Source organism: Nerophis ophidion, linkage group LG08 (assembly GCF_033978795.1).
Source record: "Nerophis ophidion isolate RoL-2023_Sa linkage group LG08, RoL_Noph_v1.0, whole genome shotgun sequence".
NCBI classification, from domain to species: Eukaryota; Metazoa; Chordata; class Actinopteri; order Syngnathiformes; family Syngnathidae; genus Nerophis; species Nerophis ophidion.
Genome location: NC_084618.1, coordinates 32,942,298 through 32,955,497, shown reverse-complemented (window position 1 = coordinate 32,955,497; position 13,200 = coordinate 32,942,298). Strand labels below are relative to the sequence as shown.

Here is a 13,200-nt window from a genome sequence, read left to right as displayed (position 1 = left end):
TTCTCTTTCGTTCTCGCTCGCGCTCTTGCTCCAGCCCCAACCCCGTCTCTCCTCCTGGCTGCTGCTTATAACAGAGCGACAGGTGATTAGATAACAAGGCTCAGGTGGGCCATCTATGCAGCTCTCGCTGATTTCGAGGCCGATCCTGGCACACCACAGTGTGCTGCAGGCCCGCGGGCCACGCCCCCTCCACAGTTAGCTTCAGAATAACAATGTTATTGCAAAGAATAAGAGACCTATTATACTCTAGAAATGTTGATCTTACTTAAAAATGCACGTGTTTGTGTTCAGTGTTAAAAAAAATATTATATGGCTCTTACGGAAAGACATTTTAAAATATTTGGCTTTCCCGACCCCTGTCCTAGAGTGTGACAGCTGCCTTCAAATGCCCCACTTAGGTTAGATTGCAGTCTGTTGGGATCCACGTTGTAATCTGGTCATTAGCATCATTAAGTCAATAATAACTGTTCCACGCCTGTTGACGTCAGCCAAGAATGCTGGTGGTGGAGGGGCGATACGTGCGTGGAAGAGGGAGACGAAGAAGATGCATACATTGAACACGCGCCACTGTGTATGTAGGAGAGCAACACCCACGCGTCTACGGCATAGTGGTTTTGTGGGCACGCACGTGCAAATGATTACAATCAAACGGCGCGAGGGAGACATATTACTGCCGCCTGCTAGCGAATGTGCAAAAAGATGCTAATTGCCGCGCTCGCCTGGATTGGGGTTGATACGTGATTTGACAAGTTAGCAACATGGCGTGACATAAAGCGCCAACGGTGCTCGCAATTCAATCAAAAGTTAAACCACCCAAAAAGGCAAATTGAACAGAGTACTCACGTATAGACGAGAGCAGCGGGTTGTCGGTGGCTGGGTGAGGTGTCCGTGTCTGCGGCAGCGAGTGGACAAGTCTCTCGTTGACAATTTAGTCCGGGAAGCGTCTTTTAGTCGCAATAATGACGCGCGCGCTACGTGTCCCAAATGTCCAAAACCTGTCAGCTCACTGACTTGTGTTAGAGCTGTGTTTATTTCACACCTTTTCACACACCAACAATCACGTACTTGGCGGGCACGCGCGCACAAGGTGTTTCACGGTGGAGCCCCTCTTACCCACTTTGCTCCCTGGTGACGTCAATGCAAGACGCAGCTGCAGGTTCTGTATTCGTACTTTCAGCAAAGCCACATCACCGAACACCAAATATGCACACTGCAAAGTATTTGCCACTTGCCACGAATTCAAATTTTACTTCTAAAAATTGCCCTAATTTTAAGCGCTATTTACATATTTTTTGTCATTGCACATCTTAATTTTAGCATGTTGTCTTTTCTAGTAAAAAAAATATGCCGTATTTCCTTGAATTGCCACCGGGCGCTAATTAATTTAAAACCTCTTCTCACTCCTGCGCTTACCAAAGGCATGCGGTAAAAGTAAGCATGCGCTAATTATTTTAAAACGTCTTCTCACTCCAGCACTTACCAAAGGTATGCAGTAAAAATTTGAGTGTGATGTAAGTTGGACCTTAAATCCTACTGAATAGCTCTTAATCTTCTTCCTTTTATGCGATTTCAAATTACCGATATTGAAATCAGCCTCCTCCATTTTGAAGTGTCACTCGTGACGTCACAAGTTTGACCAGGCGGTAATACTAAGCATGCGCTATTTATTTTGGGAAGCGAGTTTGACCCAGCAGTAATTCAAGGCAGGCGCATACTATATGCCCTGCGGCAATTCAAGGAAATACGATATTTTAACAAGATATTTTGGTTTAATCCAGAAAATCTTGTTTAAAGATTATGCAACTTTCCAAGGATGCTTAATTTAAAGGGGCCATATGTAAGAATTCCATGTCAAGTCCTCATTAAATGGCCCTGATATGTCAAAAGGCATTAATAAATCCTGTTCTTTTTGAACACTTTTATATCTGATGAAGGTAGTTTAACCGAAATATGCTAATTTCAAAATTACATTTACAGTATTGTTATTGCTTTCATTTTGATTGATTGATTGATTGATTGATACTTTTATTAGTAGATTGCACACTTCAGTACATATTCCGTACAATTGACCACTAAATGGTAACACCCGAAAACGTTTTTCAACTTGTTTAAATCGGGGTCCACATTAATCAACTCATGGTAATCGATGCCCCGCCCTCCACCGTTTGACCAATTAAAAAGTTTGTGAGTGTGTCACATCCAGGTTGCCAGATAGGCACCGCCATCTTTGTCTAGCTACTGCCATTGGTAAAGTGACTAAACATGTCAGACCTTAAATCTAAAAGGCGTCGTTACGATTCTCAACTTATTCATGACAAAGCTTGGAGCAAAACAAGGATTTGTATCAAGGATGCCTTTGAAAGATGGAGACGATTAAAGGCGGAGAAGATTTTTTTATCTGACACTAAATTTGCTAATTTCCTCGTTGATAGGTAGGTCAGGTATTTGCGTTTTCTTTTTACAAAACCCAAAACCAGTGAAGTTAGCATGTTGTGTAATTCCATCCATCCATCCATCCATACATACATTTTCTACCGCTTATTCCCTTTCGGGTCACGGGGGGTCGCTGGAGCCTATCTCAGCTGCATTCGGGTGGTTGGCGGAGTACACCCTGGAGAAGTTGCCACCTCATCGCAGGGCAAACACATATAGACAGACAACATTCATACACACATTACCACACTAGGGCCAATTTAGTTTTGCCAATCAACCAATCCCCAGGTGCATGTCTTTGGAGGTGGGAGGAAGCCGGAGTACCCGGAGGGAACCCACGCAGTCATGGGGAGAAAATGTAAATCCACACACCCATAAGTAAGAATTCGGTGTCAAGTCATCATTAAATGGCCTTGATATGTCAAAAGGCATTAATAAATCAGGATATTTTTGAATACCATTATAGCTGATAACAGTAGTTCAACTGGGATATGCTCATTCCAACATTAGATTTACAGTATTGTTATTATTTCGATGCCCCGCCCTCCACCGTTTGACCAATTAAAAAGTCTGCTAGTGTGTCACATCCAGGGTGCCAGTTACGTACCGCCTTCTTTGTCTAGCTACTGCCACTGGTAAAGTTACTAAACATGTCAAACTTTACTAAATCTAAAAAGCGCCGCAACGATTCTCATGACAAAGCTAGGAACAAAACGAGGATTTGTATCAAGGATGCCTTTGAAAGATGGAGACGATTAAAGGCGGAGAATTTTTTTTTTTATCTGATGCCAAACTTGCTAATTTCCTCCTTGATAGGTAGGTCAGGTATTTGCGTTTTCTTATTACAAAACCCAATACCAGTGAAGTTAGCAAGTTGTGTAACTAGTAAAAAAAAAAAACTGAATATAATGATTTACAAATCCTTTTCAACTTATATTCAATTGAATAGACTGCAAAGACAAGATATTTAATGTTCGAACTGAGAAACTTATTTGTTTTTTGCAAATAATCATTAACTTAGAATTTAATGGCAGTACACATTGCAAAAATGTTGGCACAGGGGCATTTTTACCACTGTGTTGCATGGCCTTTCCTTTTAACAACACTCAGTAAATGTTTTGGAACTAAGGAGACCAATTTTTGAAGCTTTTCAGGTGGAATTCTTTCCCATTCTTGCTTGATGTACAGCGTAAGTTGTTCAACAGTCCGGGGTCTCCACTGTAGTATTTTAGGCTTCACATTTTCAATGGGAGACAGGTCTGGACTACAGGCAGGCCAGTCTAGTGTAAGCGGGGGCATCCATGATAACGTTCCTTGGAAGGCAACATATGTTGCTGCAAAACCTGGATGTACCTTTCAATATATTAAAGCATATTTTGTGGCTTTCACCATATCGAATAATTTGCATAAAAAGTAGGGTCGGGATCGCTATAAGGGTCAGTCGATATCGCTATGGGGTCCGGAACTATAATGCTGCCCTCCAGTGGTCAACAGAGGCTGAAAAGTCTTTCATTGACCTCAAGCATGACCTGTTCACTGTCTCTACCCTTGCTGTGCCTGACTATGAGCTGCCTTTTTTTCTTGAATGTTTCTGAAAGTGATAGCACTACTAACGCAGTCCTTTTTTCAGGAACAGAAAGAGGAGGAGGAGTGAGGGGAACACGCCAATTTTAAGATTTCACTGATATGATCAATCCAGTACAAGGGAAAAGGTACTGGCAACATCAAAACAAAATTGGCAAAAATCTGTGCACAGACCAAAACGAATTGGAATGACACATTGCCATTGGCTTTAATGATCATTCCAAATGTCCGTGAACAAAACAGCTTTTTCACCCAATGAATTGCATACATGTAGGGCTGGGCGATATGGCCTTTTATTAATATCTCTGCATTTTTTGGCCATGTCACGATACACAATATATATATCTCAATATTTTGCCTTAGCCTTGAATTAAAACTTGATGCATATAATCACAGCACTATGATGAGTCTATGTGTCTACATTAAATCATTCTTGTTCATACTGCATTAAGATATGCTCATTTTTAACTTTCATGCAGAGAGGGAAATCACAATTAAGTCAATTTACCAAAACTGTATTTATTAAACAGTTATCAAGCAGTGGCACAAACATTTATGTCATTTCAAAACAGAAAGTACAAATTTGTCAGAGGCATATTAAAATAAGCTATTGGTGCCCTTTTGTGCATGATGTCACAAAGATGATCAAAACAACACTAAATCAATGTGCACTTTTTGTACAGAACGCAACTACAATAGTTTAAAACAAATAAAGTGCAAATTTGGTGTATGATGTCACACAAGATCTTTAAATAACTGTCCAAAAAAAAATGAGCTGCATAATAGGAAATCAAATAGTGTATGTCCTTTGCTATGTGGTTGGTTACTGCGGACGTTATCTCATTTTGCTATTGACTAATTTTTTCATATAGTGTTTATCTGGAAATGGTTTCTTCGGCATTTTGTGGGTATGGCACCGGCCGGAGATGTTGACATGCGGAGTTTCAAACACTCTAACTTTCTCTAGCGGGTGACTTTTCAAATGAGGCTACAAACTAGCAGTAGGTGCTTCTTTTTGTAACAATGCTTTTGCCGCATACTTGTTCGACATCTTCCCGCTTGAAGCCAAACCACCGCCAGACGATGGACCCCGTGCTGTTTTTCTTAGGAATTAATTCTTCCTTCATTTGTTACCAGATTCACACCTTCTTTCTCTCGTATTACCACTCGCACCACTCCGCTAGCATCACAGCCAACATTACCCATGCTGCTACCTCTCTGCTCAGCAAGGGCGTATGACGCCACAGTATGTGACGTATGTAAGAAGATGCGCTTGTTTTACGTAATTATGAGGAGAGACAAGAAACAGTGAAAAAAGCCTGAAGTGTAATGCCTGCAGCTAAAAGTAGCTGCGTGAGAACGTATACTTGAATATCACAATATAGTAATTTTCTATATCGCACAGAGACAAACCCGCGATATATCGAGTATATTCGATATATCGCCCAGCCCTACATACAAGTCAGCCCTTCCCAGGACCAGCAGCTTCCTTGGAAGGAGTAATCAGCGTGAAACTAAAAATTGTATTATGACCAAATTCAGAATTTGTGTGACAATTTTCTCCATACATAATCGAAAACGGCAGCCGGCCACTCCATATTCCCTCCTGCTTGCTGAGTGGGTCAAGGTTTGTGGAGCTCCCCCCGGTGTTCTGGTTATGGCGGTCATTTACATTATGGAAGAAGTTTGACATGTACTTTGGTATCAGTGAGGTGTAACAAATTTTATAGACTCGGCTCAGTGCAAGTTGTTTTACTCTGTACTCCACCCTGCGTCAGCCCACTTTGGAGAAGTGGGTGGATCTGGGGTGGAAGTCTAGAAGTACACTGACTAGCTTTTTCTGGGATGTTTGCCCAGAAGGGAGATTCTGTCGAAAAATCTTCTTCGTGGGTTGACCTTTTTGATTACCTAAGTTGCCATTTTATCACAGGAAAGATTAGCCTGTAGAATAGGTAGATAGGGAGGTGACCTCATCTTTCCTGGTGATAACAATGTCACCCACTTTAATAGTGAAGTCACTGACTTTCTTAAGGTTGATTTGAGACCCAAATAGGATGGATTCCATTTTACCTAAGTGTAAGGATGGCTTATTGTCAGCGAGCCAGGTGCAAATTCTAAAGAGTTCGGCAATGAGGATTTTTTTCGACCTGTGACGTGTCCTTGCCGGATACCAGCAGGGCTGAGTCATCCGCAAACAGGAACAATTCACAGTCGCTTGCTGTCGTTTACGTTTATTAGGAACAGTAAAGGCCCTAATATATGGCCTTGGGGTACACCGCAGCTTACTTAGAGGGGGGGGGGGGGGGGGGGGGACACGGTGCCGTTCACCTCTACCACCTGTTTCCTACTGTCCAAGTAAGATTGCATCCACATCGATGAGGTTTTATGAAATCCGATTGCTCTGAGCTTATCCAACAGTATAGCGTGGTTAAATGTGTCAAATGCCTTCTGAAGGTCCAGCATGACCATGACGCAGTGTTTGCCCGCGTCCATCTCATGTTTGATGTGGTCTGTCAGATAGAGAAGGTATGTGTCAGTGGAGTGGTTAGTTCTGAAGCCGGATTGGAATTTGTACAGGAGTTTTTTAGTGGCAAGGTATCCATCGACCTCTTCACAAACTATTTTTTCCATTACTTTTAAAATGGAACTGAGAATAGAAACAGGTCGGGAGTTACAAGGTTCTAAAATTGCTTCCTTTTTTATAAAGGGAGGTTACTCTTGCTATCTTGAAATCTTTTGGTACGTGGGATTGTTTAATTGAGAGGTTCATTATGTGTGTGATTATTGGGGCAATGGTGGTGACAGAGTCCGAGGAATCTGGAGGGGATATTCTCAAGGCCAGTGGCCTTGTTTAGGTGGAGCTCGCTCAGTTTTTTGAGCACCTCGTCAGCTGAGACCATTTCTAATTTGAAATCGTTGTTGAATACTCCAAGCTTTCTGCAGTAGGCTTTAATGTGTTCTACACCAAAGTGACCAGAGTGGTGGGACAGCTTGTTAACTAGAGTTGTGGTTATGCTGGTGAAAAAGGTGGTTAGTCTGCCTGCTACCTCCAGTTTGTCTGTAATGAAGGAGTCGCCCTCCTTTATGTTGATGTTGGTGAGTCTGGTTTTAGGTTTCTGGCTGCAGCCAGGAAGTTGGTTGTTGAGGATTTTCCAGAACTCATGTCGCTTATTTGTGTTTTCTTCTATTTTATCGTAAATGTAAATTTTTTTTAAGATTGAACAGGGTTGTTTGCCTTATTTCTTTATTACTACATTGTTTTTTGAGTGTGGTAAGGAGTGATTTGAGGTTATTATTGGGTTTTTTATCTACTTTGGTTTTGCACTTTTGGTATTCAGAATATTTTGTGTCTCTGTCCTTTACGGCAGATAATAGGTCCTGATTCATCCATGATTCAGAGCGGACTTTGAACCTGACTGTTCTCACGGGAACCATATTATTTTTTATCTCTAGGAGCGCTGTTTTAAAGCGATCCCAAGCATCATCGACCAGGTTGCTCATAAGCACAGGGGACCTGTCCCACTCATCTCATTTTAGGTTGAAATCATCACTGGAGAATGTTTTAAGGGATCTGGATAGAGCTCTTATGTGGCCGTTGGCTTTAGGTTTAGCTATTTTGCGGGTGCAGAAGGTTAGATGGTGGTCGCTAAGACCACAGATCATGATCCCACCTTTTTTTTTATGTTAGGCTGGTCACTCGTAAACAAGACTCCGAGGTACTTGAACTCCTCCACTTGGGGCAAAATCTCTTCCCCAACCCGGAGATGGCACTCCACCCTTTTCCGGGCGAAAACCATGGACTCTGACTTGGAGGTGCTGATTCTCATCCCCGTCACTTTACATTTGGCTGTGAACAAATTCAGTGAGAGCTGAAGATCCTCACCTGATAAAGCTATCAGGACCACATCATCTGCAAAAAGCAGAGATTTAATCTTGTAGCCACCAAATCGGATTCGCCGATTTTGGAATGTGATGTTCATATTGGAGAAAACAGGGGCCTCCATGTCAGGGTTTACAGAAAACCCTCACACACCAATCAATCCCTACTTTTTTGACTAACACCACCTACTGGAAGACAAACTGGATGTTATCAGAACCCTACAACACAGAGCTGATAATGTTACTACCAGCCCACAGACCAAAGAGAAATAGCATAGGCATTTAAGGAAGCAAAAATAGTGTCATTCATGTATCAGTTCTAAATGAGAAACTCAGAAGAATTTTTAAACAACACAAGATCCCAGTACACTTCAAACCAGGCAGAGACTGGTGCATTCTAAAGACGGTACATCCTTCCATCCATTTCTGCCCTGCGATGAGGTGGCAACGATACACCACACACACACAAAAACAATCTGGTGTATACTGTCCAGTGTAATGATACAGGCACTGATTCATAAATTGGGGGTAAACAAAACAACTACTATGCCGACACATGGCACACCAAAGACGGGAAAACTTTTCAGGCCAAGTTTCAGCTGTCAATTTGCACCTCAAGAAGAAACAGCACTTCTCTGACAACACAAATGTACATAATCTGGACAGGAAGGACAGATGGTACGAAAGAGGATTGAGGGAAGCCATCTATGTCAATGTTAAAAAACATCCCTGAACCATCTATCTCTTACATACAACTCTGTCCTTTCAACCATTCCTAAACGACTCTTCAATTTAGCCTCCAACAAAAAACAGGAGTTAGAAACATTCAGTTCACAGAAGTTGACAAGAATGCCGTTTGTGCCATTTGTTTAATTGAATGCTTACATGGGGGATTCCAACTATTCTGGACTGTTAGTAGTCGATCCACAATAATTGTTATGCCACACAATACCTCAATGCTAACAAGGGGAAATTACTATTCACTGATTGTCGTTGGCTTTGACATTAGGGCTGCTAGTTTGCATTAAAACTGTGTTTTTTTCTCACTATGATAGGGCAAAACCATCCTTGCCTAGACACACCCACCTGGTTTATAAATATTTGGGGGTTTGGCACCAACCGCTAGACTAGATCTTACCAGTCTAAGTCTATGAGCACGGACTGATGAAGCCCATCACAGATGAGCGGCGAAACGTCTTCTAAAACAAACCAAACAGTCTAGTTGCGATAGATTGAATGCCCTGAGATGACAATAACTTGGATGAAAGAGAACATTCATAGACACAAAACTGATAACTAAACATGGAAGAGTCATACTTGCCAACCCTCCCGGATTTCCCGGGAGACTCCGGAAATTCAGCGCCTCTACCGAGAATCTCCCGAAATTCAGCCGGAACTGGAGCCCACGCCCCCTCTAGCTCCATGCGGACCTGAGTGGGGACAGCCTGTTTTCACGTCCGCTTTCCCACTATATAAACAGCTTGCCTGCCCAATCACGTTACAACATCTACGGATTTTAATAAAAAACTGCACACACAATCAGACAAAGCAGAAGAATGAGGAGTTACAGCCAAGGGGACACCGTCTGTAATAGAGTGATCTATGTCGTTTGTTGCCATCTCCTGGTGACTGTTGGCTATAGCGTCATGGGGTTGCTTTTTGATTGGCCAACGATTTACGTGGTGTTGCGCACGCGCACCTGACGGCAAGTGAGGGAATCTGTTCTGAACCCTTCAGTAAAGAGACGTAACTTCATCACCTCGCCTGGTTATTGACTTCAACCCAATATATTACACCGTCGACGAGCAAAATGAAGAAATACGTTTACAAGTTCCAACACAAATGGAAACAAGAATTTCAGTTTATCCAGGAGAGTTCGAAAGGGAAGGAGTATGTTGCCTGTAAATTTTGTAGAGCAGAGTTCTCCATTGAACACGGTGGCCGAACGGATATATATACAGTCATGAACGGTCAGCGAAGCACAAAGCGTCCGCAGCGCAGCATCGTTCACAACCCAGTATTATGGGCCACCTCGCAAAATGGAGACCTGATGGTGTAACTTATGCTGAGACAAAAATGGCTATGCTGATAGCTGGAAGCAACATCCCGTTCTCCTTTGCGTATGTCTACAACAAATCCGTGAAGGATATGTTACCGGATTCGGAGAGCGCTCGCCAGTACGCAAATGGCCGAACAAAGGTTACTCAATTTGTGAAAGGTAAGTGTTGTTGTTGTTTTTTTTGTTACCAGCAAGCACAGTACAGTTAGTAGAACAACTGTGTTTTTATTACTGTGTATTTGATAGGTGCCGTCTGAAATTCAACTATTTATTTCATTAATATATATAATAAAATAAATATATATAGCTAGCATTCACTGAAAGTCAGGTATTTCCTACATATATATATATATATATATATATATATATATATATACATACATATATATATATATATATATATATATATATATATGTATATATATATATATATATATATATATATATATAAAGGGAATAAGCGGTAGAAAATGGATGGATGGATATATATATATATATATATGAAATACTCGAGTTGGAGAATTGTAAGCTGTAAATATACTCCTTGTAAATGGTAAATGGGTTGTACTTGTATAGCGCTTTTCTACCTTCAAGGTACTCAAAGCGCTTTGACACTACTTCCACATTCACCCATTCACACACACATTCACACACTGATGGAGGGAGCTGCCATGTGAGGCACTAACCAGCACCCATCAGGAGTAAGGGTGAAGTGTTTTGCTCAAGGACACAACGGACGTGACGAAGTTGGTACTAGGTGGGGATTGAACCAGGGACCCTCAGGTTGCTGGCACGGCCACTCTCCCAACCGGGCCACTCTTCCCCTCTTAACCACGCCCCCGCCCCAACCACACCCTCAACCACGCCCCCAACCACGCCTCCGCCCCACACCCGACCACGCCCCCCACCTCCTGAAATCGGAGGTCTCAAGGTTGGCAAGTATGGGAAGAGTAGCTCCTCTGAATGCAAGTTCTCCTAAAGATAGATGGATAAGAAATTTTGAGTCTAAAGCAGGAATACAAATTCTGTATACAAACAAAATATTAAAACTGGCAAGACACCAATGCACTGCAGTTTGTTTGTTTTTTCATTAAATTTTTGTCCTTTTTGTTTTGAGCAGTTTAAAAAAACATAATGTCTAAAACACATTCCATTAAAGCCATTTTTTTGTCTAGTCATGGTGTTAGAAGTTGAAATTTTTTTCAATGACGTACCCCCTGTGAACATTTTTTAAATTGAAATACCCCCTAATCAGAGCAAAGCATTTTTGGTTAAAAAAAGATCCATTCATCCATGTTTTACCGCTTATTCCCTTTGGGGTCGCGGGGGGTGCTGGTGCCTATCTCAGCTACAATCAGGCGGAAGGCGATGTACACCCTGGACAACAGAGATAGACAGACAACAAAGAGATAAAGAAGTAAAATACAGCACTATGTCATCAGTTTCTGATTTATTATAATGTATAACAGTGTAAAATATTGCTCATTTGTAGTAGTCTTTCTTTAACTATTTGGAAAAAAAGATATGAAAATAAATAAAAACTTGTTGAAAAATAAACAAATGATTCAATTATAAATAGAGATTTCTACACATAGAAGTAATCATCAAATTAAAGTGCCCTCTTTTGGGATTGCAATACAGATCCATCTGGATTCATTAACTTAATTCTTAAAATGTATTCACAAAAAAAGTAATCTTTAACATCAATATTTATGGAACATGTCCACAAAAAAATCTAGCTCTCAACACTGAATTGTGCATTGTTGCATTTGTTTTCAGTTTATGAACTTAGATTCATATTTTGTTGAAGTATTATTCAATAAATATATTTATAAATGTCAGGTTCGTCCCTGATAGTTTGGTTAGGTTTTAGTTTTTCCTCTGTGTCTTTGTTTCCTGTCAGCGCTTTTATTGTGGTTATTTCCTGTTTTTCTCCCTGAGCGCTGTTTCCCCTCAGCTGCCGCTGATTGGCACCTGGCCACACCTGGTGTCAATCAGCCAGCTGCTATTTGAAACTGTTTTGTCCACCAGTCAGATACTGGATTATTGTCAGTAATACTTGTCATAGAACCTGTAGCTATTTGCAGCGTGCTGTCTTTTTGTTGCTAGTTCCTGTTTGCTGGATCCTGTTTACCGTTTTCCAGTTTGGCTGTTCCTAGTTTCTGGTTTGTGTTTTTTAATTTCTAAAGATTAAATCATGTTTTCCTGCGCAATGCTTGCCACCTTCTCTGCATCTTGGGGTTCGTCACAAACTCACTCTGACAATAAAGGATTTTTGAATTGTTGCTATTTTTAGAATATTTAAAAAAAAATCTCACATACCCCTTGACATACCTTCAAGTTCCCCCAGGGGTATGTGTACCCCCATTTGAGAACCACTGGTTTAGGGTACACTTGCTAATGATAGAAAATGTTATCCATACGTGATTAATCGCGGTTAATTGTGAGTTAACTATGAACAAAATGCAAATAATTGGGACCAAATATTTTGATTGTTTGACAGTCCAAGTTGTAACATAATGAAATGTGGTATGGAAAAGTGTTCAGTATCTTCTACTGGCATGAAGCCAACTCAAAACTGCTATGCACTTGAGCATTAATTGAAAAAAAAAAAAAAACACTATGAATGGGCAAAAACTAATAATTTACACCAGTGGTTATACTTTTTTTCAGCAAGTACCCAAAAACACTTAGCTCTCCAAGTACTATAATGACCAACATTAAAATACAGTAGTTTAGTTGGTCTAAATATTCGTTAAGAACAAAGCAGCAGTCACAACCCACTCAGTGGCCTAGTGGTTAGAGTGTCCGCCCTGAGATCGGTAGTTTGGGAGTTCAAACTCCGAGCGAGTCATACAAAGACTATAAAAATGGGACTCATTCCTTTCCTGCTTGGCACTCAGCATCAAGGGTTGGAATTGGGTGTTAAATCACCAAAAAATTATTCCTGGGTGCGGCACCGCTGCTGCCCACTGCACCCCTCACCTCCCAGGGGGTGATCAAGGGTGATGGGTCAAATGCAGAGAATAATTTTGCCACACCAAGAGTGTGTGTGACAATCATTGGTACTTTAACTTTAATTTTTTATATGTAATATCTTGGCCACTGTAATATTACACACACTTTGACCAGTAACACTGCGTTTGAATATCTAATTAAGGGAATATTTGGCGTACCACGAAATGGAGCCTCATATTACTAGTGATACACATACCGCAGTTTAAGAATAACTGATAAACACTATA

At 41.1% G+C, this 13,200-nt stretch overlaps 1 protein-coding gene across 3 annotated transcripts in view; it reads right to left on the bottom strand.

Moving 5' to 3' along the window:
• The window catches only part of gabbr1b (gamma-aminobutyric acid (GABA) B receptor, 1b), a 665,116-nt gene extending 663,959 nt beyond the window's left edge, over positions 1-1,157 (bottom strand). For 2 of the 3 annotated variants that reach the window (XM_061908314.1, XM_061908315.1), the window contains exon 1: positions 844-1,157. The gene's annotated coding sequence lies outside the window, so the exon portion shown is untranslated. The remainder of the gene's footprint in view (positions 1-843) is intronic. The other variant, XM_061908316.1, reaches the window with a different exon arrangement.
• Positions 1,158-13,200: the final 12,043 nt, after the last annotated feature.